This window comes from Gorilla gorilla, chromosome 5 (assembly GCF_029281585.2).
Source record: "Gorilla gorilla gorilla isolate KB3781 chromosome 5, NHGRI_mGorGor1-v2.1_pri, whole genome shotgun sequence".
Classification (NCBI taxonomy): domain Eukaryota; kingdom Metazoa; phylum Chordata; class Mammalia; order Primates; family Hominidae; genus Gorilla; species Gorilla gorilla.
Window position 1 is genome coordinate 179030427 of NC_073229.2, and position 27676 is coordinate 179058102.

At 40.9% G+C, this 27676-nt stretch overlaps 1 protein-coding gene across 12 annotated transcripts in view; it reads left to right on the top strand.

Annotated features, from left to right (window-relative positions):
• SCAF8 (SR-related CTD associated factor 8) overlaps nucleotides 1-27676 on the top strand; it is a 255439-nt gene that overhangs the window by 129189 nt on the left and 98574 nt on the right. Inside the window, exon 22 of one of the 12 annotated variants that reach the window (XM_055391093.2) lies at nucleotides 13642-13804. The exons of the other annotated variants lie outside the window; for them this stretch is intronic. The gene's annotated coding sequence lies outside the window, so the exon portion shown is untranslated. Of the gene's footprint in view, nucleotides 1-13641; nucleotides 13805-27676 lie in introns of those variants that run through there. 12 annotated transcript variants of the gene reach the window in all.

Genomic DNA, 27676 nt, shown 5'->3' on the forward strand with positions numbered 1-27676 from the left:
GAGACAGAAGCAGCAGTAATGCTCTGTGCATCAGGTGGATTAGTTGCAAATGTGCAAGCTATCATCTTTCTAAGAAAAGCATTTTAAGGCAAATTTGTGCCTAGCTCTTCTTTTTTTCTGTATATCTGTTGTGTTGATTTTTAATTTGGATTGTTTTCCACTGGCTTTAAAAATGCAAGTCTTTTTCAAAGAAAGGAGAAAGCATTTTGTAGCTAGTAGTATTTCAAGATTCCGACATAATGTACATTGATTATACATCAAACTATATATAGTGTAGTTAGCTGGATGTAGACTGTGTAGCTTTGTAGTTTGCAACTTAGTTGTATATTTAAATGAGAAACAAGTGACTAACTGGATCCCATCAAGGTGGGTGTTAAGTACAGCCTCAGCCATAAAAGACTTAATCAGGCCGGGTGCAGTGGCTCATGCCTATAATCCCAGCACTTTGGGAGGCCGAGGCAGGTGGATCACCTGAGGTCAGGAGTTCGAGACCAGCCTGACCAACATGGAGAAACCACGTCTCTACTAAAAATACAAAATTAGGCAGGCGTGATAGTGCATGCCTGTAATCCCAGCTGAGGCAGGAGAATCGCTTGAACCAGGAGGCGAGGTTGTGGTGATCCGAAATCACGCCATTGCACTCCAGCCTGGGCAACAAGAGCGAAACTCCCTCTTAAAAAAAAAAAAAGACCTAATCAATACGTTTCCAAGGAGAAAGCGGGATTTTGAAATTCCTACTAGCTGCCAAAAGACAAAATGTTCCTGACACAGCTTTACTACCAAGTGAAAAAATTAAAAAATTCATTAGCTATAGCAAAAATCAGTTTTCAGTTTTTCCGGTTACCAGTTTTCTGGAAATCATTTGATTTTCAAATCTGCTGTTAGATTGCATTGTGCTTTTATTGAAATAGAGCATCTGGAGACTCTGCTATAGATGCTCTGCTTCAGAAATGAAGATGTCTCCATTAAATTTGGTCATAGTAGCATGAAATCTTTTAGCTGAATATAAAACATTTCGACACCTTTAAAGGATAAACGCTCATACCTTCAGGACTGTCAATTCATTTTATTAGTTATGTGGTATTAGATGCATCTCCCTTGGTGCATACTCTTAATTGTTAATTTAAAGTTCCTTGTAGTTTTAATTTTAAAGGACTTATTTGGAATGTTATTACATTCCTCTCATTTTGTAATCACCAACAGAATTTTGCCATTGCCAGATAATTTAACTAGTGCAGGAATTTGACTTTGTTGTATACTCATGAGGGGCAAATTCTTTACTGATCATTTGATGGTTAGCTTTGCCAGAAGATTAGGAGTATTACTATTTCAGTTTCCCAAGATAAATCTTTGAAAGTGGACAAGAGAATTGACTCAGTAAAGGTTACAGCCACAAAGACAGCAGAATTGTAAAATCATTCTCATTGCTGATAAAATTGAGTCTTTAAATGCATAGTTGCATACATGCATGAATGCGTGCACACACGCGCACACACACACACACACTTTGGGAATGTAATCTGTAAAATATGTTGCCAGTCTCAGAGGAAACTGTAAAATAAGTGGAGTTTCCATTGTCCTGGCTTTCTTTTCTGCTTCTTTTTATTGATTTTTAAATTAGCCTACCCCAATATCTTCCAGGGAATTTTTAAAAAGTTATCCTTCTCTCTTTCTTGAGGTTCCTCATATACTCTCACTCACACGCACATTTTCATGAGAGCGAAGTCTACCTTTAACTGAAATGAATGACTGCTGAATGATCAGGAACTCCCAAGTCCACATGGAATTCTTGCTCTTCAGTCCCGGACTGTCCTTTCTGTGTCCCTTTTAGGCAGGTGAGCATTCTGTAGTTTGTAGCCACAGCTCCATCTGGTTTGGGTTTTCTTCCTGTCATTGCCTTATCCCAGTTAATCATTACCTAGACTAGTTGCTAAGCTGAAAATTCATGTTGTGGAATTTCATATTGGATAACATAGTTACTTTTCTTGTTTTTTGAACAATGCTTTAAAAAAATAAAGGAAAAAAACGAATCTCTTAATTATAGCACTTTGGAGCCTTAACATTTGATCAGCATTTAAAAGCAGTGTTACATGTTTGAATTGTGGTGGTTCTTGAAACTGTTTTACTGCCTTCTTTGTCCTCATGGAGAATGTTGTCCTAAGCACAGAACTTGTCATTCGAGTATCTTGAGGATTTGTACAAATTGTTTATCCTGTGACATCAATTCTTTGTGCTAACTGGTTTCTGCCTTTGACAAGGCTTTTGAAATTTGTGCAACAAAAGCTTCCACGGGTGAAGGACAATGTAGTTTTGTTCACTGCTAATTCCTGGAGTGGTTAACACTGTTTGGGGTGATACCTTGATTAAAGCAGACAAGAAAATATGTGAGGATAGCTGTGGAAATAGAAAATATAAAAATTTTAACATTCTCACATTGAGTGACTTTTCATGTAAAGGTTTATTTCCTTTCAGAAATGCTGTCACTTTACTCAATTCAGTGATTTTTTATTTTTTCAAATTAATATTAGTTTTGACAAATGAGTTTATCAGATTGTTCATCTGACCAAAAATTTTAAAAGTTCGGTACTCTGTCCTATTCTTTTGTCGTGAACATCTCTCACGCTGATCTCATAATACCTGTTTTCTTTCTACCATCTACAGCACAGTCGTTTTTCCTTTTTCTTCTTGTCATTCAAAATGGTGCTTATTTCACATTTTTGTCTGTTTTATTTTAAAATAATACATGTTTATCATAACTTATTCAACCAATAACAAAGGAGATGAAGTAAAAAATTCATAATTAGCCAGCCAGCCTAATTCTTCTTCTGCAGAGGCAACCATTATTATTAGTTCCTCATGTGTTCTTCTAGATGCTTCCCGAGCATATAAGCTGCACATCATTTGTAATGCCTGCATAATATTCTGCTATTTGCTTAACCTTAATTTACTTAACCAATTTTCTTTCTTTCTTTTTTTTTTTTTTTTGAGATGAAGCCTTGCTCTTGTCTCCCAGGCTGGAGTGCAATGGCATGATCTCAGCTCACTGCAACCTCTGCCTCCCAGGTTCATGTGATTCTTCTGCGTCAACCTCCCGAGTAGCTGGGATTACAGGCGCCTGACACCATGCCCGGCTAATTTTTGTATTTTTTTTTTTTTTTTTTTAGTAGAGATGGGGTTTCACCATGTTGGCCATGCTGGTCTCGAACTCCTGACCTCAGGTCATCCGCCCACCTCGGCCTCCCAAAGTACTGGGATTACAGGTGTGAGCCACCGTGCCTGGCCCTAGTTAACCAATTTTCTCCTGAGGAACACGTTTCCTGTTTTTCTGTTGTACCCAGTATCTGCAGTTTCCCATGGTGCTCCAGTCCTCTACTGAGGAGCATTTCAGCTGTTTCCTGTTCTCTCTGTTCTACCCAGTCTTAACAGAGTTTGGAAGGATGTTTTTCTTTTCTTAGACATGTTATTTTAGAGCACTCTCAGGGATTCAGTAGTTACATGGAATTTCTTGATGTAATGTTTTGTTTTGTTTTGAGATAGAGTTTTACTCTTGTCACCCAGGCTGGATTGCAGTGGCGTAATCTCAGCTCACTGCAACCTCTGTCTCCTGGGTTCAAGCAATTCTCCTGCCTCAGCTTCTCAGGTAGCTGGGATTACAGGTGCCCACCACCACACCTGGCTAATTTTGTATTTTTAGTAGAGAGGGGGTTTTGCCATGTTGGCCAGGCTGGTCTCGAACTCCTGACCTCAAGTGATCCACCCACCTCGGCCTCCCAAAGTGCTGGGATTACAGGCGTGAGCCACCATGCCCGGCTGTGATTTAACGTTTATAATTTTAAAACCCATGAATGTTTTCAGGGAATTAGAGTTAACTTTTAGAAAATTGCTTTTGTAGTGTCCTGTGTTATCCTTATGTGAGTAAAGCATTATCCTGTAGGCTGAGAGTAGAGAGTACAAAACAGAGGCCAGGCCCTGATGGATTCACCATGAGGCTTCACTCTTTCTCTTCACCTTTCACTACTGAAAGCTGTTAGTATGTGTCTATTCACTATGTGATCCTAGGACATATTTTACTGATATGATTATTTGAGTAGGAGTTGTGTGGTGGCAATTGTGGGTTGTTTTTTTTGGCGGGGCCGGGGTCGGGGGTTGAGACAGGGTCTGGAGTGCAGTGGCATGATCTCAGCTCACTGCAGCTTTGACCGCCTGAGCTCACGCAATTCTCTTACCTCAGCCTCATGAGTAGCTGGGACCACAGAAAGGAACCACCATGCCCAGCTGATTTTAAAAATTATTTGTAGAGGGGAGGTCCTGCTATATTGCCCGGGCTGGTCTCAAACTCCTGGGCCCGGGCGATCCTCCCACCTTGGCCTCCCAAATTGCTGAGATTACAGGTATGAGCCACTATGCCTGGCCCAGCAATTGCTTTAAAAGTGGTTAATATGGATATTCCTTGAGCCAGAAGCATAATTTTCCCCATCTGATGCCCAAAATATGAAAGGAAAGAGAAGACATTTACAGGTCTGCAGAAGCAGGGCCCCACAAGGTGGCTACAGATATTGTTATGTGGGGCAGGGGTAGGGGAGGGAGGCGGTAGGGAGTTGTATGAAAAGTTTAGATCATTTTTTAGTAAAAACTGTATCTTTTAAGGGTGAATTATTTAAAATATGTCCTTATAGGCTGGGTGCGGTGGCTTATGCCTGTAATCCCAGCACTTTGGGAGGCCAAGGTGGGCAGATCACCTGAGGTCAGGAGTTCGAGACCAGCCTGGCCAACGTGGCGAAACCCTGTCTCTACTAAAAATACAAAAATTAGCTGGGCATGATGGTGCACGCCTGTAATCCCAGCTACTCGGGAGGCTGAGGTACGAGAATCACTTGAACCTGGGAGGCGGAGGTTGCGGTGAGCCGAGATCGCGCCACTGCCCTCCTGCCTGGGTGTCAGAGCAAGACTCCATCTCAAAATAAAATAATGAAATAAAATATGTTCTTATAGTTACTTGTATAGCAGTCATATTTTCCCTAAGTGCTGGTTCCTTAGGAGCAAGGACTATGCCTTGTCACCCTTGTATCCCCAGCAGTGCCTTGCATGTAGTACAGCAAATATGGGCTGATTAATTAATAAACAGAAATAGTGAGATGTGCCATACACATATGCAAGTCCTAGTTATCAAAGTTAAATAAAAATGTCTTCATTTTTCCCAATTCATTACTCTTATCTAAGCAATGAATAATTTCTTGAAAAGAAACTCTGTTATATGTATTCTGGGCAAAAACTGGCTATAACTCACTAGTTCACAGCTATTTTTATTATACTTTGTTAAAACAAACAAAATGGGCAAGATTAAGGATGCTGTATTCTCCCGCTGTTGGAATGAAATTTGGTTTGAGTGTTCATCACTGAAAAGTATCATTTTAAATTCTTTTCTACTTCATTTTCTGCTGTGGAAAGTTATGGAAATACAGTTTGAAGGAAATAATTTCAGCCTACAATAATTAAAAATATTGCCATGGGTTTTTAAAAACTGATTTTCCTTTGAACTCTTGTACAGTATTTTGATGTGCATGACAAATAATGACACATATGGAGGCTGTCTTTGACGTCAGCATCTCACTTGGCATTGTTTCACATGCAGGTAAAACTTGCCTATTGGAAGTTTCTATAAATGTAATAAACCTACCTACAGTTTATTTCTGATAGCCTTTGGGATTTAAGAGAGAAAACCAATACTTTAATTGTTTTAAAATCAAGGAAGCAAAATATCCATGGGAAGGTGAGCTACTTAGCATTCAACAATGCAAAGTTTCAAAGCATTTTGCAAATTTTAAATATACGCTATAATTCTTCTATAATTGGTGTCTTTGGTACTTTTTGGGTAAATTGGAGTTATTCCAAAATAATTATATTTTATAGCACTTTTGACACCGTAACACTTAGCAGCAGGATTTTTAAATTAAAGTACTGTTTAGTTCTTTGCATTCTGTGATATTATGTGTATGGACAACTTTAATTGAAATGTCTAATTCTGGTAGAGGAGGAGATCTCATTAATTGAAAATTATAAAAGCTTTCAAAAAATAAGTATTTTTTAAATTATATCTTTTCTTTTTGGTGTCATTTTCAAAGAATAAATATTCTTAGTTGTGCCTCTGAAAATCACTTACGGAGCAAACTGCACTTCGGGATTCTATACTTGTACCAGTAGAGGTCACTGTGCACCTATAAAAGGAAACCCAGTGCTTGCTTCTAGGGATGAGCTAGTTATCCTAGAATGTTATGACTAATAACATGAGCTAGTTATCCTAGAATGTTATAACTAATAACAATCATTGATATTTCTGGGAACTTAACCACATTCCCACCCCACTCCCACCTCACCTCTTAACAAAATCACTTGCCTGTTATCACCTGAGAGTCACCTGTTACTGTCTGTGCACATAATGGAAGCGTATTCTGATGAGGTTAAGTAGAGCCCCGGCACACTGTCTCATAGTATACTTAGGTGAATCAGCTGAAGCACCAGAAACTATGATTTCACAGAAGCAGCCATTCAAACTCTCAGTTTCAGAGTTTGAAAGAACTTTAACATTCATCAGATTCAGCATCTGAGATGGGGTTGGAGACTTTTTCATCTGTTCTTAACATTTAATTTGCAAATCCAAAATTGTTTCAAAGGTATTCTTTTCAGTACTGTCGTCTATTTAAGAATGAGATTTTACTTATTAAAACTGTTCAGACGTTTATAGTATTATAGTGTCCATGCTACATAGTGTTTGATTCTCTGAGTGTCCAACAAAATATTCGTAGAATATTGTTTTATATGATTATCGCCACAGAGGTTTCTGATAACAGAGGAGTATGTGAGAACTGAACAAAATGCTGGTTTGTTATAAAACTGCAATGGTGTCCTTACCAGATAGTCAAAACAAATGTGTAAATCTCCAATCAGCCTTGTGCAATGACCCAAGTTCCTGTGAAGGTGGCTGTAAAAGGTGATAAAGGAATGTCGTGAATGGAGCAAGCAGCGGGGAATCATAGACCAGTGTGATTGGGCCTCAGTTTACAGAAGGAGAATACAATGTAGGTGCTTTCATGGGTCCCTTCAGCTCTAACACTCTCATCTTCAGTGCAGAGGGCACATTGCAGTGGTTAGCAACATGGGTCCTGGAGAGAGTGCCTGGATTTGAGTTATGACTCTGCCACTTAGTAGTCATGAGATTATCTTATAGTTATCCTTTCTGCACCTGTTTCGACATCTGTAAAATGGGCTTGATACTAGTACCTGCCTCATAGCATTGTGGTATGCAGTCATTGAGTTATATAGGTAAAGTACTTAGAATAGTACATAGAATGTAAATACTCAATCTGCTATAATTACATACCCATTTTTTTCCTAAATAGAACTCATGCTGGGATATGGTAGCTGAATTCTTAAACCTCACTCTATTGACTGCTCTCTGAGGATCAAAACAGAGTATATTCTGTGTTTTCAGTAACTCTCAATGAATAACATCTATGTCAAGGAACCAGATGTGTATAGAATCTTTAATGATTTAAATTTTCTCTACTTTTTTTTTATTTAAAGCTCTTCCTGTGCTCATTCCTGTACAATGAGTTTTTTTAAAAAATCTGGAATTTTTTCTATGGAGTACATAATCACATTTTTAGTTGCTATTTTTAGTGACTCATATTGATGCTTTTTTTGCAATTAAATGTCCTAGTTTCAGTGAAAGTCACAAAATACAGTATTTTTTTCAGTATTTCTCTATAGCATTCCAATTTTTATAGTATTTTTTCACATTAGAAATCTGTTAGGTCATTTATGAGGCATTTGTGCATTTGTCTTCAACAGACCCAATTAAAAATTTTAAAGCGGTAATTTGATTATTCATATTTGGACTCTCTACTAACTTTATTAACTTTCTTTTTTTTTTTTTGGTGGGGGTGGTGGGGGGACAGAGTCTTGCTCTGTCACCCAAGCTGGAGTGCAGTGCGCTCCAGCTTGCAACCTCTGCCTCCCAGGTTCAAGCGATTATTGTGCCTCAGCCTCCTGAGTAGCTGGGACTACAGCTGTGCGCCACCGTGCCTGGCTAATTTTTTGTATTTTTTTAGTAGAGACAGGGTTTCGCCATGTTGCCCAGGCTGGTCTCGAACTCCTGAGCTCAGACAATCCGCCTGCCCCTGCCTCCCAAAGTGCTAGGATTACAGGCGTGAGCCACCATGCCTGGCTTAACTTTCAAACTCTATGTAATCAAAGTTTATTACCCACAAACCAATTCGGAGTGAGGGAAACCAATATCTGGCACAGAAATATATAGACACATTTTTATAGGTATAAATTTGGTCTTGAAAGGTGAGACTGATACTAGTTATAATTTTTATGTTCACTATATACTTTTAAACCCCGTATCCCTAAGCAATTATCTACATAGTCACTGCCTCTATGTAGGTGGGATAAACCAACTGTAGTGAGACATTTTGGTTCCAACTTGCTATCATCTATTATAGGTAGGTGAACTGGCAGAAAAATTACCCAAATGTGATGTCTCATAAACATCTGGCCTTTCTTTAGGGATGGTCGGGTTTCCCTAGACTAGATGGAAGGCCATGAACTACACCATCTTTCTGATTAACTTAAGAGCCATATATTTCTTAGGCGAAGGGTGTTAAGAATAAGGTTGACCATGGTATTCCTTGAAATTATATGCCATATTACCATAATACCCAAAAATCCGTGCTCAGATTTTTTTTTTTTTTTAAAGATGGAGTCTTGCTCTGTCGCCCAGCTGGAGTGCAGTGGTGCGATCTCGGCTTACTGTAGCCTCCACCTCCTGGGTTCAAAGAGTTCTGTCTCAGCCTCCTGAGTAGCTGGGATTCAGGCATGTGCCACCATGCCCGGCTAATTTTTGTATTTTTAGTAGAGATGGGGTTTTGTCATGTTGGCCAGGCTGGTCTCAAACTCCTAACCTCAGGTGATCCACCTGCCTCGGCCTCCCAAAGTACTGGGATTACAGGCATGAGCCACCACGCCCTGCCTGTGCTCAGATTTTTAAATGAGTCACATGTGTGAATACTCCCTCTCACCACCCTCCCCACCCCAAAACACACAACACACAAAGGTGAAACAGCCTGGAATAAAACATTCCATAGTACAATATGATACCAGCTATTTCTTAAACGTGATTGTATTTTAACTTCTGTAAATCAGCTATCAAAGACAGAAGTAGGCCTCTTTTTTGTATGTTTCCCCCAGCTATATTAGGGTCTGTTATGTGTAGTGAGTCCAGAATGCTGAATTATGTCCAATAATCCAGGTGGTCTAATGGCTAGGAGACAGAGGGAACTTCTCCTGGAATATATGGCATCATCACCTATTTTATAAATCTAAGTTACAGGTTGGTTTTTTTACAAGATAAAAAAAAATCGGCTGGGCAGGTGGCTCACGCCTGTAATCCCAGCACTTTGGGAGGCCGAGGTGGGTAGATTGCCTGAGCTCTGGAGTTCGAAACCAGCCTGACCGACATGGCGAAACCCCGTCTCTACTAAAAATACAAAAAATTAGCCGGGCGTGGTGGCACGCGCCTGTAATCCCAGGTACTCTGGACGCTGAGGCAGGAGAATCGCTTGAACCTGGGAAGCGGAGGTTGCAGTGAGCCGAGATCGTGCCACTGCACTCCAGCCTGGGCTACAGAGTGAGACTCCATCCCCCGCAAAAAAAAGAATAATTACTTTTCACTGCTTTCCAGGTATTTTATAAGTTTAATAACTAAGACTATTGGAGAGAACTTATTTTAGTTAACAGAGTGACATTGTATTGAGATATATTTTGCAAATAATTTGTTTATGGAGGCTCAGGAAATAGAACACTATTTAGGTCACTTTTCAGTAACTTTTTTCCACTATGATAAACTCTTGTAACTTTTGGAATATTAAGGTTTTTTGTTGTTGTTACTGTTTTAGACAGGGTCTTTCTCTGTCGCCCAGGGAGGAGTGCAGTGGCGTGATCTTGGCTCACTGCAACCTCCGCCTCCTGGGTTCAAGTGATTCTCCTGCCTCTGCCTCCGCAGTAGCTGGGATTACAGGCATGCATCACCACTCCTGGCTAATTTTTGTATTTTTAGTAGAGTTGGGGTTTTGCCATGTTGGCCAGGCTGGTCTCGAACTCCTGACCTCAAGTGATCCACCTGCTTCGTCCTCCCAAAATGGTGGGGTTACAGGTTTGAGCCACTATGCCCGGCTGGAATATTTTTACTCAATATTTTCCTTCTTTAAAATGCTTAAATAATACAGTAATTTTATTGCATATTAATAGAAGTATTTGAAGGCAAAAATTAATTTCTTAAATTTATGCTTGGGGATGACTGGCATTTCTTCTGGGTATATGGAAGCTCTAAGCTTGGAAAATACTCTGTATCATTTTAAAATTCTAAACTTTTAACCTGATTAAGACTTGAATGAATGTATCATCCCTACATTGAATGCATTCATTTATTCAGTAAACACATAGGCACCAGGCACACGCTAAAAGAAAGCAAGGTCTCTGCCCTTGAGGAATCCACAATGCAGTCAGGAAGGTAATTACTGGACAGAGTGATTGGCGCCATGGCACAGATGTGGCAGCGTGCTGTGGAAATGCATCCATGAACCATGGAAAGGGGTGGAGTAGGGAAGGCAATTAGAGAAATTGGCACTTGACCGGCATCCTGCAGCTTGCTGGAAGTGAAGTGCATTTGCAGGGGTTACTCGAAGGCATGAAAGGGTATGGAGTGAATGGAGGGCAGGGAGTAGCTCTGCTTGGCCCCTCCGGTTGTGAGGGGCCCTCACTGCCCAGCTAAGAGCTTGCAGTTTCTCTTGTAGGCAGTAGGAGTCTATCAGCAGCAGGTGCCCTGGTTCAGATTACAGATACATTCTTACCTCCTTAACTAGCAGAGTCATGTGAAACAGGAAAAAGGCTGAGAAAGCCAGAAATTGTCTTTCAATTCCCCCTCTATTTTGGGTCCCAGTACCCCTTTCTGCATTTTGGAACATCATCTCCTTAACCACCAGAGCCTTTATCACCTCCCCAGCCTTGATCAGAAAGGATCATATGCAAGGTCAAAGGGAGAAAGAATGATTTTACCTTACCTTTTTTATTTTATACGAACATCCCCTTCCTTCTGCCCAGACCTGTTCCACATGTAAAATTTTAGCTACAGCATTTTAATTTAGGGCATTTGGATGCTGTATGGGTAAAGAGCATATCTTTGGAGCCTAACTTCTGTCTGTCCCTGGTCTTACAGCATCAGGCAAGTTACTCAGTTGCCCTGTGCCTCAGTTTTACATCTGTTTCAGAAGGTTATAACATCACATTAATAGTGTGATGATACTTAGAATAGAACTGGCACATGGTAAGCATTTTAATACATGGTAACTTTTTTTTTTCATGATCTAGATTCTAGAGAAAAATTAAGACTACAGACTTTAGGAGTATCAGACCCTTCTTGTTGTTAATATTCATTCTTAAGATTTGAGTATCCTAGAAGATATATGGAAATGGAATTGGGGAGGGAAGCTTTAGATTTAAAAGTCTCCCTCTCTTTTTAGCAGTACTTGAATTTCAGGAAAGCATACATTTCACAATATGTGTGTATTGCTAATGGGCTGGATATGGGATAAAACTAATGAAAGCCACGCCTTTCCTGTCTTGCATTATTTATTCAAAACCAGGCAGCAGCTGGGCGCAGTAGCTCATGCATGTTATTCCAGCATTTTGGGAGGCCGAGGCAGGAAGATCGCTTGAAGCCAGGAGTCCAAGACCAATGTGGGTAACATAGCAAGACCCCATCTTTTAAAAATACATATAAAAATTAGTTGGGCATGGTGGTGCACACCTGTAGTTCCAGCTACTCAGTTGGCTGAGATGGGAGGATCTCTGGAGCTCAAGAGTTTGAGGCTGCAGTGAGCTATGATTGCCCCACTGCACTCCAGCCCAGTGACAGAGCAAGACCCCATCTCTAAGAAAAATAAGCAAAATAACTGGTCCAAAACCAGGTAGAAACATGGTTCTAATTTTCTGTCCAGGCACCGTTGCTCATGCCTGTAATCCCAGCACTTTGGGAAACTGAGGCGGGCGGATCACCTGAGACCAGGAGTTTGAGACCAACCTGGCCAACATAGCAAAACCCTGTCTCTACTAAAAATACAAAAATTAGCAGGGCATGGTGGCACACGCCTGTGATCCCAGCTACTTGGGAAGCTGAGGCACAAGAATCGCTTGAACCTGGGCGGTGGAGGTTGCAGTGAGCCGAGGTTGCATCACTGCATTCCAGCCTGGGTGACAAAGTGAGACTGTGTCTCAAAAAAGAAAGAAAGGAAGAAAACCAGATAGCATTGTTGTGCATAAACATGTAGAAAAGTAAGGAGGGAAAAAAAGTAGCCATTCAAGAAATAAACCAGTAGCAAGGACTGGGTGAACATATTTGTGTAGGGATATTATTTGAGGGTGTTACTACTCAAGAGTTCATGTGCTCTTTTTACTGTGCTGGAAGAGGCGGAGGTAGAGACAAGTCTCTGTGGAGGAAAAGGAGGGCGCCTTGTGCTGAGAGAAGCCAAGATTGCCCTCGAAGAAGTGGCTCATGCTAGGGAGGGAGGTGACTTGGAGGTAAATGAACTGAAGCAGCTCCCCGCAGCCCTGGATACCCTTGAGCATGATGCTGAATGCAGCCGTGGGTACCCTTGAGTGTGATGCTGAATGCAGTCGTGGATACCCTTGAGTGTGATGCTGAATGCAGCCGTGGATACCCCTGAGTGTGATGCTGAATGCAGTTGTGTGCTGCAGGTGATGAGCAACATGGTTGTAGTGAGAGGCTCCAAGCTCTGTGGAACCTTCACATTCTTTTATTAGAGTTTGTCTTGCAAGAGGAAGGGCAAATAATAGCAGGCTGTGAGGCTGAGTCTGGAGGCACAAAGTCTGTCGGAGATTCTTGAATGAATTGGCCTTGGGATTTAGCAACTTCGTGGGTCATAGATCAAAGAAAATTAGAGCCAGAAGGCAGTGAAAGATTTTCCAGCCCATGAATAAGAACTCAGTGTGTCAAATTGGGGAGAAGAGGAGGGAATTTGAAAAGCACGTTTAACGTGCTTTGTTTCATAATGCAAAATAAAGCTTTTTAAAATCCTCATGATTGAGGGAAGATATGTGGAATCTGATAATGTGGCAAATGATTGTAGGGGACTTAGGTCAGCAACAGTTGTGAAATGATGACAGCTCGCCTCTCTGCATGGTTTCATCATCTATAAAGCAGGAGTGAAGATAGCTGTTTGCAGTAAGCATCAAATGACGTGATAGGGCAAAAATTCCTTGGAAATTTGGGGAAACTTAATACAGCTTTTGCAAATGACTGGTGCTGTTTGTTTTGTTGCTAGAAATCACATTCTCAGTGTCAGGGAGTTGAAGATAAAACAGAATTCCCTCGGGTTCTTTTTAAGTGAATGAGCGAGAGAAAAGGGGCATTAGAGATTGAGTTGCCAGGTTTCACAAATGAAAATACAGGACACCCAGTTACTTCTGAATTTCAGATAAATAATGAATAATTTTTTAAATATAAATATGTCTGAAATTTCATCTTAACCGGGCATCCTGTATTTTATCTTGCATCCCAATTAGAAACCTAAAATCACAGCAGAGCCAGGACACGGACCGATGGCTCAATGTCCTAGAATGTGTATGGATTTCACCTGTGCCCTGGGCCTCGCTGGACTTTTCTAGATATCTACAAGTGGCGGCTTGCGCTCTTTCTCCTCATCCCAGTACTGTGGAGTGTGGCTACAAAAGGTTTGAAGGCATTACTGATCATTGTGGTGGTATCAGTGATATTGTATAATAATTGTAATAATTTGTACATATTGAGTACTTGTTATACTGGATGCTTTACGTAAATTAATTTATCCTTATAACAACCACATGAGAATAGGCACTATTATTTCACTTCACAGATGAGGAAACAACCAGTTTAGCCCAAGTTACACAGCTAATTTGGGCAAAAGGTGGGTTCTAACTGAGGAGTGTCTGATGGCAACTCCTGTGTTCTTAACATCCGTTCTACATGGTTTGGATTAAGACAGTTTGTAGCTGACCCTATGATGGAAATTCATTGAGGGCTTGTGTCCTTTTTCTTCATGATCTGTGATGTGAATTTCTCTTCATAACCACAGACTGTGTGTTCAGATCCCATGCTCTGCCATTTGTCTTTTCAGATTTTGAGTTATTTCACTTTGTTTGCCTAAAATAATACTTCATCTTGCTAATGAAGCCTGTAGATTTCAGCATGAGATGCATTCTTAATAACCTGGAAAAGTATGTAGGGACCTACAAAATCCTATGTGGGTCTGGATCCAGCATTTATCTATTGACTATACACAGATTTTGTAGTGAGTTATATCAAATTAAAGAATGGAAATCCTTGTTGAAAAATATTTTATCAACCAAATTATGTTTAAAGCTATTTTTATGTTTTCAGCTCACTGACATGTAACCAACTTCTCCATCTGATTTCACTTCTGCCGTGTTCTTGAAGATTTTAAAAAAGGGGACAGTTGGTTGACTATAAAACACAGAATCTATTTGTATTCAAGATCATCGATTTAAGTTTGACAAACTAAAAGAATGTAATGTTCTACTCATTTGTATGGCCAATGTCTACCCAGTAAGCTTTTTCAGTCTGGAACATTTTTAGTTTTCCTAGTGATTATAGCTTAGATTTCAGCTGTATTGAATTTCTAGAGAAATTTTTAGTGTAACTAAAACTCATGTTAAAACTCATGTGTACCTTGACCAGCTTTCACCATGTGAGCCCTCTTCTCCCCAAATAATTGTGTCTCTTGGACCAAGTTCAAAGCTCCTGAGAGCTCCTGTGTGCTCTATGTCCTACAAGGCTTTGTCTTTGTTATCTTTTTCATTTTTAAATCTACACTTGACAGCTGCATGTGACATTTGGGAAATTGCTTTCAAAATCTGGCATTTGGGGTTTAGTAGCCAATTTAAATATATAAGAAAACCATATCTTTTAAAATTTTTTCAGTTGAGATCATTTGCATTCAGTATCTTTTAAACAAGGAATAAAATGAACGAGCAAGGACAAAAGGATCCAATATTGTTTAGTATCTTTTGATAACATTTTGGTAAGATGCCTGAGAAATATTCCAATGCAGTTCAATACAGTTCTCCAATAGAAACTCAAAATATAAAGTGACAGCTGTAAATTTGAAGTAGATAAATTGTGAAATCTAGGAAATTAAAGATACATGTTTGGTACCATTTTTGCAGAACCCATTTATATGTAGGTTCTTAAGTAGAGTTACGTTAAGTAATAGTAGTAATAATAATAAATAATTCATTGGAGAATGATCAGGAGAGAAAGTTTGCAAATTAATGATGGCAGAGCAAGTGAAGGAATTCCATGCATGTATAAATAATTTTGTCTTAATGTTTGAAACTGTTGTCATGGTCAGAGGTATTTGCTGTTGCTTTGCTAGATCATTTTTATGCACTAATTATTGTAGAGTCCTTTATCAATTTGGGAACCTATGAAACCAGTTTTGCCAGTTTGGCTGTGTATATCCATGAGCTAGTTTTTAGATATTGCTGGTGGCAACTTGATATCCCCAGTGCTTAGCAAAATGCCTGACCATGCCTAGCTCTCAGTGAATATTGTTGAATTGAAATTAAATGGCCTGGTGGGAGTGTTCATATTCCTTATAATTTAAAAGGGAAATAAAAAGGTATTTCTTTTCACTTTACATGTCCTCCTTAAGAAATGTAGGAATAGAAAATTTGAGATTCTGAAATATTTCAGTGGGGCCAGGCACAGTATCTCACGTTTGTAATCTCAGCCCTTTAGGAGGCCTAGGTAAGAAGATAGATTGAGGCCAGGAGTTTTGAGAGCAGCGTGGGCAACATAGTGAGATCCTGTTTCTATAAAATGACATAATAAAACTTTACATTCAACTCAATATTAGAGAGAGATTTTGGCAGAGTCATCTTCTTCCACTGTATTTTTCCAATAGGGGAAATCCCACTTTTATAATTGAAATCAGTGAGAAAAAAATAAAATAAAATTTGAGGTATAGTGAATTTTACTAGAATATGTTCCCCTACAGTAAGAGTTATATCTACAGAGCAAAGTGTCTCAAAGAATAGACCCACTGAATATAAACAGCAAAGCATTTTGGAAAATGTGTTTATACTCAGTAGTTTGTTTAATAACTATTTATTGAGTGTCTGTTATTACCATTTAAAATTTCAACTTTTAGGTTCATGGGGTACATGCACAGGTTTGTTTCATGGGTATAGAAGTTTTTTTTACAGTAACTAACAGTGTTGAGTCCAGTTGTCCTGGCTTTTTATCTTCCTGTTAATTTGACTTCCATGAGGCTACTGTACAGGGACATTTTTGGCTAAAAGATTCTGGCTCGGGAATCTTGCCTGGTTACTGAGAAAAGTTTAAAGTTACATGGAAAAAATCTTGTAATTCTCCAACCCACATTTTCTGCTTCCAATGAAGGTAAATTGTTTTATCTTTAAGCAATCTCTTAGTGGTGCCTTTGGAATCTGCCAGCCTTCCTCCCATTAGCATTTGTGCCTCTGATGGTATAACCTGAAATAGAACAGGGTCACTGCTGTGCCTTTGTTAGGTTGAACTTTTACTCAAAATTTATCTATTCTTATTTTAGGCCCAAGATACGTAGGTAAAATTCACTTTAGTCAAGCAGAGATTCTTTATCACATTACTTAAAATTAGCATGACTGAATGTCCCAGGTTGCCTCACTCTAGCATGCCTGTCACTCTAGCATGCCTGTCACTCTTCCATGCACAATACATTGTATGGTCATCACACTTTTAACTAGTGAAATCAGATGAATACAATACGGTAGTCACAAGTCATACAACAACACATGAAATTTGAACCATTTAGAAAGGAGACAGGAGTTGTCAGAATTTGGCAGACGTGTGTCCCTATATACACAAGTATGGCGTGGGTATCAACCAACTCTGAAGTGGAAGTCAGATGTAGCAACTTTCTGGTTTCTTTGAGGAGGATTGATAGGTAGCTGATGCCCCAGAATGGCTCTTAACCTTGAATTAGACATCTATTTCAACAAACATTTGTTGAGTGCCTGTAGGTACCTGGTGCCATGGGGAGCAGTAGATACAACAGTGGACAGAGGAGATGTGGCCCCGCCCTCATGGAGTTGATCGGCCTTGTCCAAACTACATAAACAGGTCACTGTAAAACTTTAATTTTACTTTTAAACCAGAGGCATAGGCTGCACATGTACAGTGTGCAAACTAAGTTATATTCTCCCCAACCTCATAGCCTTAACACATCTCTTTATTGGACCATTAAATTCAGTTGGTGCTTCTGCGTGAGGAAACAGCTTGGGAGTTGTGATCCACTGAGTCAGCTATGCATTTGGAATGGCTGATGCCTACTCTGCTAGTATCGTAGCCTTCAAAGAGACCATCAGAATGTGATGAGCACTTGAGAACAAAACAAACCGATGGTTTGGTTCCAGAACCATTTAAACAGTCAGGTACTTATTTAAAGTCACTTGCCTAGGACTTTCCTTTATTCCTAAACATGGCTGGTAAAAACCAGAAAGTGACTACCAGAGGCTCCTGCACAGCCAAGACGTTGTGACAAGATGGGTTTTGGAGGAGCAAATAGAGGATTAAAAGAGGCAGGCCTTTTGGGGAAGCCAGGCGATTGTGGCCTGGGGAATCGGTCAAGGAGGGTGTGAGCAACCAGGTCCAGGGGCTTGTTAGGGTGTGTCAGGCCTTCTGAGTGTTGGTGGGATGTGTGTATGAGTGGGCAAGAGCTCCCAGGTATTGACAGGCAGATAGATGGACAGGGTCAGCAGGGCCGGCTTCCTCCTGGTCAGCATGATTGCAGACAGGTTTCTTCCGAAGCCCACGTGTGAAGTCCAGTGCAATGTATGCACTCGAGAATGAACTCAGCTTTATCTCTCAGACACCTTTTTAGGAATCTTAGTCATTTTATTTTATTTCTATTTATTTATTTTTTACTTATTTTTGGGCAGGGGGGACAGAGTCTCTCTCTGTCACCCAGGCTGGAGTGCAGTGGCATGATCTCAGCTCACTGCAACCTCCACCTTCCAGGTTCAAGTGATTCTCCTGCCTCAGCCTCCTGAGTAGCTGGGATTACAGGCATGCACCACCATGCCCAGCTAATTTTTGTATTTTTGGTAGATACAGGGTTTCACCATGTTAGCCAGGCTGGTCTCGAACTCCTAACTTCAGGTGATCCACCTGCTTGACTTCCCGAAGTGCTGTGATTACAGGCGTGAGGCACCATGCCCTGCCTATTTATTTATTATTTTATATTTTATTATTTTATTTTGATTTTTTTGAGACGGAGTCTCATTCTGTTGCCAGGCTGGAGTGCAGTGGTGCGATCTTGGCTCACTGCAACCTCCGCCTCCTGGGTTCAAGCAATTTTCCTGCCTCAGCGTTCCGATATTTATTATTTTTAATAGAGACAAGGTCTTGCTGTGTTGCCCAGGCTGCTCTCGATTTCCTGGGCTCAGGTGATCCTCCCACCTTGGCCTCCCAAAGTGGTGGGATTACAGGTGTGAGCCACCACACCCAGCCCATTTGATTTTCTAGTTCACAGTAATTACAGAGATGAGACTAACAGTGAGTCCCATAGAGCAAGAAACTCCACCATCTAGTCCAGTGACTATACCAGCATCTAGTGCAGAGCTGACAGCAGCAAGCAGTAACAGCTTTACATTGTGAAATAAGACAGAAAACTCTTAACAAATAAAGACCAAGGACAAGCCAAGGCCTGGTATCTTACTATGTCCAAATTTGCCACTGCAGACTGAGTTGGATTTGTATTGCAGTTGTAATTGAAGTTCTGAAAAATTATCTTATGTGGAATATCTCATTACTCAACATTGCCAAAAACTGAAATTTAATGCTTATTGTAGACAAATTATCTAATTTCCAAGTTAGTTTTTATGTGTAAACACAACCAGAAATTCACTTTGAATGCTGAAGCCTGACTTTTTTTTTCTGGTTGATTTTCAAGGAACCAACTTATCTTTTTTATGTTTTAGAAATATGAGGGATATGGCTATGGCCTTGACTTTTTTGTTGCAAACAAGTTGGTGCAAAAGTAATTGCGGCTTTTGCCATTTAAAAGTAATGACAAAAACCACAATTATGGTTGGGCATGGTGGCTCATGCCTGTAATTCCAACACCTTGGGAGGCCGAGGCAGGCGGATCACAAGGTCAGGAGTTTGAGATCAGCCTGACCAATATGGTGAAACCCCGTCTCTACTAAAAATATAAAAATTAGCCAGGCATGGTGGCACGTGCCTGTGGTCCCAAATACTTGGGAAGCTGAGGCACAAAAATCGCTTGAACCCAGGAGGTGGAGGTTGTAGTGAGCTGAGATTGCACCACTGCATACCAGCCTGGGCTGAACAGAGTGAGACTCTATCTCAAATAAAAAAAGAAAGAGGCAGGCCAGTCGCGGTGGCTCACACCTCTAATCCCAGCACTTTGGGAGGCCAAGGTGGGCGGATCACCTAAGGTCAGGAGTTCGAGACCAGTCTGGTCAACATGGTGAAACCCCATCGCTACTCAAAATACAAAAAAGTTAGCTGGGCATGGTGGCGCATGCCTGTAGTCCCAGCTACATGGGAAGCTGAGGCAGGAGAATCGCTTGAACCCCGGAGGCGGAGGTTGCAGTGAGCCGAGATTGCACCACTGCACTCCAGCTTGGGTGACAGAGTGAGACTCCATCTCAAAAAAAAAAAAAAAAAGATAGAGGCAGTCTGATGTCAGGTGCAAGTATGAGCCTTTAAAGTTGATCTGATTAAAATCCACTTTCTGCCACACAACAGCATGAGACTTCAGGGGAGTTACTTACTTAAATTGTCTAAACTTAAACTCCCTGTTGTAAAACAGGAATGCTAATACCAGTGGGTCCCTCATAGGGCTGTTTGGGGATTGCATAAGGTAATTCACATCAGTTCCCAGCACAGCATCTGCTATGTATTGAGTAGTCATGACTGTCATTATTGTATTTGTTTCGAAGGACCAGGTATACTCTAGGCTTAGTCATCTCTTTAAAGATTGTCTTATGAGCCACTCTGTACTCCCTGCGCTCCTGCCAATCCACAGTTGTTGCCAATCCACAAGCTGGCCCAGACTTGAGGGAGGAAAGGAGGAGGATCACTGTGCTGCCCGAGGACGTAGGGATCTGGGCCTACAGGGAAGTGCCACAGAGTATTCAGGAGAGATGAATGGGTGATAGGGAAAATGTACACTCAACAGTAGCTATTAAAGGAAAAGCGCTTGGATTTTACTTTGAATAATGACATACACCATAGCAAGTTTTAATTTTCCTTAAAAGATCACAGCTGGCCAGGCACCATGCCTTATGCCTGTAATCCGAGCACTTTGGGAGGCTAAGGTGGGAGGATCGCTTGAGCCCAGGAGTTTGAGGCTGCAGTGAGCTGTGATAACACCACTGCACTCCAGCCTGTGTCACAGAGCAAGACCCTGTCTCAAAAAAATAAAAAATAATAAAAGATCACTGCTGACCTCCAATAGCCCTGTCTGGAAGCAGTCTGTTTTCCTACAGTAGGTCTCACACAGCTCTAGACTACAATTATTTGGGTGGGTATTTCATTTTTCATTTTATATCAGCCTTATAGTGTGTATGTATATAGTGTTGATATTCCTATCTGAGGAACAAACTGAAAGCATCTTCTGTGTATTAGACTTGAAGGTTCTGCAAGAATCTCAATGAGGAATGCATGTGGTTGTGTTCTGACTTGTTTCCAAAGTCCAGATACCTGTGCTCTGCTAAGCAGGCTGCTAGTGACCACCAGCACCCTTCCATGCAGCTGCTGCGGCGTTCCTTTCACAGCAAAAACACTTGGCAGCAAGCAGGTGATAAAACCTACTTTTGGGGAAAGTTTGGAACATTCCCGATGTTCCGCAAGGAAATCCTGTCTGTAATTACCACTCTTTATTATACTGAGCTGAAAATATTCATCACATATCATCATAAGTACTCAATTAGGTTGAATATTTGTATACAGTAAAACTTAGGCACAGACACATTTGCGTTAAGTGTAAGGGAGCACTTAGTAATCGTACTCCTGTCTTTATGAGGAAAACCACTCGATGGCACAAGGAAAATGTTGGAAGGATTGTGTATGTTTGTGTTTGGGGTGGGAAATTTTGTCTTTCTTTTTTTCTTTTTTTAAAGGATATTGCATGTCTTTGTAGAATCCAGAAACCAGAGCTCAGTGGGGCTGGGAGCAAGACTCAGCTGGGGATAATCATGAGTGGATTAAGCAAAGGGCAGGTGGCAGTGGGTGGGGCCAGGAGAGAAGACTTGGCTCAGCCACTCCTAGCGCACCCTCAGGGGAAGGTGAGGACCCAGTGGGGTGAGGACTGACCAAGGTGTAGATGTGTGGATTGAGTGTGAGCACACAGTAAGTAAAGCCTTGAGAGTGAGGGCTTGAAGAATGACTGGGACACAGGTTATGGGTTTGTTCAATGTTGGTGGCAATATTACCTTTATAATCTTCTAGAGGGAAAGAGCCACTCGAGGACGAGGTAGTTAAGGTAATGAACTGACTGTGGGATTCTCAGTACTCTCTGCTTTCTCAATAATAGCATTTCAGGCCAGGCGTGGTGGCTCACACCTGTAATCCCAGCACTTTGGGAGGCCAAGGTGGGCGGATCACCTCAGGTCTGGAGTTCGAGACCAGCCTGACTAACACGGAGAAACCCCATCTCTACTAAAAATACAAAAATTAGCTGGGCGTCATGGCACATGTCTGTAAGCCCAGCTACTTGGGAGGCTGAGGCAGGAGAATTGCTTGAACCCGGGAGGCGGAGGTTGCAGTGAGCCGAGATTGCTCCACTGCACTCCAGCCAGGGGAACAAGAGCGAAACTCTGTCTCAGAAAAAAAAAAAAAAAGCATTTTAGCCATGATTTCTCTAGTTTGGAGCAAAGCAGCAGTGTATAATTTTGATTGAATCGTTAATTAACAGTTAAAGATGAGGAAGTAGCATTCTTCTATACAGATGTCACAGCTGGGTTTCAAAGGAAGCGGGAATTGGAAAATTGGGGATCAGATTTTGGCTGTGCCATATTGCCTTAGACTATTGTCACCCCTGAATCAGTTTCTCATACTCAAGGCAGCCTTAATAACTGTCTTGCAAAAATGGGAAGATAAAAGGGTACCTTGTCCTGGAGACAGTTCTAGGTTTCTAGAGACTAGTCAAGTCTAGAAACTAGTCTAGCTTCTAGAGACTCTAGGTTTCTAGAGTTCTAGGTTCTGGAGACTAGTCAAGGTTTTGAATTATAGCCAGCATGTCAGCACTAAATCCTGCTTTTTATAATCCGTGTACAAGGGCGGAACATCTTTGGCAGCAGAATGCAAGAATACTTCCACCGTGGCAACCTGACGTAGTTCTAGAATATTCTAAGTATTAAGGACTTGGTGAGAAACCATTCATTCATTCAGCAAATAGATCTTGGGTACCCACCGTATACTTAAAGTATTTTAGTAGATGAGGCCAGGCACAGTGGCTCATGCCTGTAATCCCAGCACTTTGGAAGGCCGAGGAAGGTGGATCACTTGAGGCCAGGGGCTTGAGACCAGCCTGGCCAATATGGTGAAACCCTGTCTCTACTGAAAACAGGAAAATGGCCAGGCATGGTGGCTCACACTTGTAATCCCATCTACTTGGGAGGCTGAGGCAGGAGGATGACTTGAACCTGGGAGGGGGAGGTTGCAGTGAGCCGAGATCGTGCCACTGCACTCCAGCCTTGGTCACAGAGAGAGACTCCATTTCAAAAAATAAATTAAGTATTTCAGTAGAGATTCTAGTTCTACTGAAGTGACAAAAACATATAGAAAAAAGTAAAATTCACCTAATGCTCTTTTTGTACTGGCATGGTTGGTATCAGACAACAATTTTAACATCAGCAAAACTGGCAAAAATGATTAGTTTTTTTAACTGCCTACATTTGGCTTCACACAGTAGCAGTTTAGCACTCAGAGCTGTAAACGTCTGTCCATTGACTGTCCCAGAGACTGAATGATCACTGACCTACTACTGTTTCTTCACCCAGTCCTCCCTGAAGCCACTATGCTGTCATACGGTGGCCTGCGTGGGGACCTACCTAGATCAGCATGTAAGAAAGATACTTCACTTCCCATGTTTTCTTCCCAAGATAATGCCCACTTTGTGCTCCTCATTTCCTCTTTTTCACTGCTTGTTCTGATAGTAATTCTAGTAATAGCCTTTTATACATACACATAATCTCTTTAACTGTCTGCATCTTCTTTCTCACCCAAGGATAGCCTTTTGCATATATACATATTCTCTTTAATTATCTGCCTCTTCTTTCTTTCTCACCAAAGGAACGTAAAGAACATCCTGCCCAGCCTTCTGGGCATTCCTTCAATAATTTTCGGGTGCCTGTGCATGACACTACACTGGTTTTATAGTCGATAAAGTTTGGATACGACATTAGTTCTACATTCATAAAGCGTGTACTCTTACAGACATGACAATTTATAAACTAAAAACTGTAAGATGAAGTAGAAAATATGTCAGACTATAAGAGACTTTTTCTACTCCTTTTTTTCATTTTCAAATTAAAAATGCATTCGTATAGAATTTCAGATGTTCTACATTATTATTTGATATAGTGTAGAAAAAGGAAATGTTGAAACTAAAAAATGAGCACATGTTGGTCATCAGTTGGGCTGTAGGCTTTGTTCATTTATTTGTTAACCCAGCAAATAATTGAGTGGCCAGGCATTGTATTGGATGCTTGAGAAGTTAAGGAAAAGACCTTGCCCTTCTCAAGTTGAAAGCTCGGGTGCAGTGGTCCAGGAGGCAGGAAGGCATGGAAACCGCATGTGCGTGGTATACTGTCTGCGACTCCCTGGGCCCCATCTGGTGGCTAAGAGGAATCCAGCTAAAAAGCTTCATCAGGAAGGTTAGTCTCAAGGCTTTTGAAGATGGTAGGGGATGTGATTTTACAAAAAGATGGCTGTGAGGGGTGGGGAAGCAAGCCAAGGAAACTAAATAGACCTCTTTGGGAGGGTGAATGTTTTCTAAGTCTTTGATTCAAACTTGGCTAAGGGCAAAGGACAAGGGAAATCCCATAATTTTGAGAAAGGGAATGATGTAAATATAATGTGATGGTAGTTTTACATCTTTTAAATGACTTTATCTTTTAGGCTGGGAAAGAGTAAATGCAGGTCAGCCACCTATTTATGAGTCCCAGTTCATCTTTTTTAGAAAGTCAGATAACACTTTTCAAGACATACTGCTTATTAATCCTAGACATGAGAGACTTATGAAAGGCAAAAGATATGGTGATGCTTCACTTAACTAAATCCCAGAAAATATTGGCTCCCCTTCTAAAAATCTTGAAATACAGTGTTTTTTGGAACATTAATAAGAAGACAGCTTGCTATCACCAAATTGTTAGTCTGCATTAGAAACTCAAAACTGCTAACATATGCACCCAACAGATTTTTAAATATGGAATTATTTCAGCCAGCTGCCAAATCATTGATCTATGTAACTTTTTAAAATATGAAATATACATATGAATCTACATAACTGTTCAATTGACAAATGTTCCTGTTTGTAGTGTATACCATGAACACTTGATTTCCAAACTGAGACTTGCCTTGACTAGAACTAAGCTACTTAAATTAACTCAGCAGTCTAAAAACAATTTAGATTAAGTTTTTTAGAGTAGGGTTTAGGTCTTAGTCCTGATTCTCTCCTTTAACTAACTAACATTGGATAGGTCTCAGCATGCCTGAGAATTTTCCACATTCCTTTAAAACCATGTTTCCAGTTTGTACATAGGAGATTTATACAATGCACATATAATCAGTATATGTTGTTAGAATATATTTAGAAAAACTCCCCACGTGTTCACATTAATTAGGTAATGAATTTACTAAAGCACATGGGCCCAGGTCCACTGTGTGACCACATACATTAGTCATACTTGCTCCCATGAAGGAGTTGAATAGCAGAGGAGTGATAAACAGAACATCGCTCCTGTTCACTTTAGAAGCTAGACTCCAGTCCTGGACATATCTGCCTGTCAACTCTAAACCCCATCTATTTGGGGGTTTGTTTAAAATGGGTACACACAAGAGAGTTGTCAGCCCAGGCTCCCTGGACCTGTGGCCACGTGGTATGAGACGGAGACCTAAGTTTAGCCAGTCCTGTCCACACACCCACCCAACTAGATGCCTCTTTAAAAAATAAGCAAGTGTATCTCTCTCCCATTTTTATAATAAAATTCCACTTATGAAGCTTCTCAATTTTGCAAAATTTTCCTTTTGTAATTTTTTAAACTTTTGTTAAATTTTAAGAGTCTTTATCTGTCCCTTTATATAGATAAAATTGGGTCTCAGAATATTCCTATTTATTTTTTCATTATGATCCTATTTTTTAAATCATACAAATAAGAAAATAGTATAAGATAGAGGTAAGTATGGAAAAAATAAATCACATGATTCTAAATCCGAGCATTTTTTATTCTTAAAAAAACAGGAGAATTCTGTTTGCCATATAGAATAAAACAATGCAAAAAGAAAATTGTTTTAAAGAGTACCAGACAGTGTAGAGTAGAGGAGGCATCATTCGTTCTGGAGTCCCCAGAGCTGGGCTTTCAGCCTGGTTTTGCCACTTAACACAATACGTTGCCTTGAGCCGTAGGCCTACTCTCTTCGAAAATGGGGATAATGATGCCCGTCTGTCCAGGGTGCTGATGGGAATCCATCGCAGAGGCAGAGTGTAAAGCAAATGGGTGGGTATTATCAAGTATAAGACTGTGCATAATACATGTCATTGATCACATATACCTAAAGTGCTGCTCTTACTAGAACATTTTTTGTAAGACAGATTTCAAAGGGTTCTGAGATGAATTCAGTGGACAGAGTTTTGAATCCGAAAGCTGTTTTAGTTTGCTTACTGTTGCTTTTAATAGAATACCTAAAACAGTAATTTATAAATAAAAGGAATTTATTTCCTACAGTTAGCTGAGAAGTCCAGGGTCAAGGGGCTGCTGTGGTGAGGGCCTTCTTACTGATGGGGACTCTGCAGAGTCCTGAGGTGGTCCTGGGCATCACAGGGCAAGGAGGCTGAGTGTGCTAGCACAGGTCTCTCTTCCTCCTTTTGTAAAACTACCAGTCCCATTCCCATGATTACCTATTAATCCAGTCATCCATGAATGGATTAGCCCATTCATGAGGGCAGAGCCTTCCTGACCAAATCACCTCTTAAAGGCCCAACCTCTCAATGGCGCCACGTTGGGGATTAAGTTTCAGCATGAGTTTCAGATGGGTGGACATTCCAGTCATTGCAAAAGCTGACACAAGAGGGATGATAAACTCACAGTATAATCTTGCTGGTATGTGTAAGGTGACATATAATCCTAATGAAAAAGAAAGGAGGTTCTTGTGCCCCCAGTCTACTCTCTGACAGGCCAAATCTGAAAGGACCAGCACAGGAGAGGCAGACTCCTACCTAATTCAAGAAGAATGTGGAAGAGAGGTACAGAACTGTAAAGGCAAATCAGGAGGCTGGAAGTTGGTTTGAGGATGAAGCTTATGTAAAAACAAGTGCCTGTGGCATTATGTTAATAAATGACAAAGCCAGAACTCCATGTCAGAAGGAGCTAAAGCCTAAAATAGGTGGGAAGATGATGAGATTGTCCCTAGTTGTTCTCAAAGTTGCTGTTACCTTGAAAAATGACTTCCCTGGGAACCAGAACATCCAGGTTGGCCTCAAACTTGCTGCCAAACAGGAACTGTGGCAAGCTGGAGAGGATTCTGATGCTTGGAAGTGGGCGAATGTTTTGATTTTCAAGCAAAGAAAAAGCTAGCTTCCTAGAATTACAGGCCAGTGAACTTGTCATCATTCCCAGAGAGTGCTGAAAATAATTAATTAAATGATTTTTCAGCTGTTAAAAAGGGATCCTCTGCCCCAGCAGAACTGGCAGAGGATCCCTAATAACAGTTCCTGCCAAAAAAAGTGATTGCAGCTTTGAAAAAGAGGGTTACTTCAATGATGAATGAGAAAGTGTTGTAGATGCTGTCTCAGGATTTTGGTAAGGTATTTGAGAAAGGCACTACATTTCTTTGTGAAAAGGCAGGAGAAACAGGGCTTGGATGGCAGTGCAGCCCCACAGGCTCATACCCACCATGCTAGTCAAACTACCGATTAATGGACCTATGTCTACCTGGGGTGGAGGGCTGCAAGGGTGGACCTCAGACCCCAATCTCATAATGAGGTAGAGAGTGAGGCGAGACACCCCCTTACCTGGCCATGGCTTAAGAGTTGTAGAGCAGAGATCAGAAGCCACAGCCTTGGTCAGAGGGAGGGAAACAAGCCCAGCTGGATGAAAAAAGAGGAGCATGGAGACAAAATGGGGGGTGGGGAGCAAGGGATGCTGAGGACAGCTGAGAACCAGGGGCTGCAGGTCTGCCCTGGGGAGGCAGGCAGGTGGGTTTCAAAGGCGGGGCACCATGGCTTGTGGAGGTTTGTCATTCTCGGTGCACTCTTGAGATTGTCACAGATCCACTTAAAAGGGCTGAAAG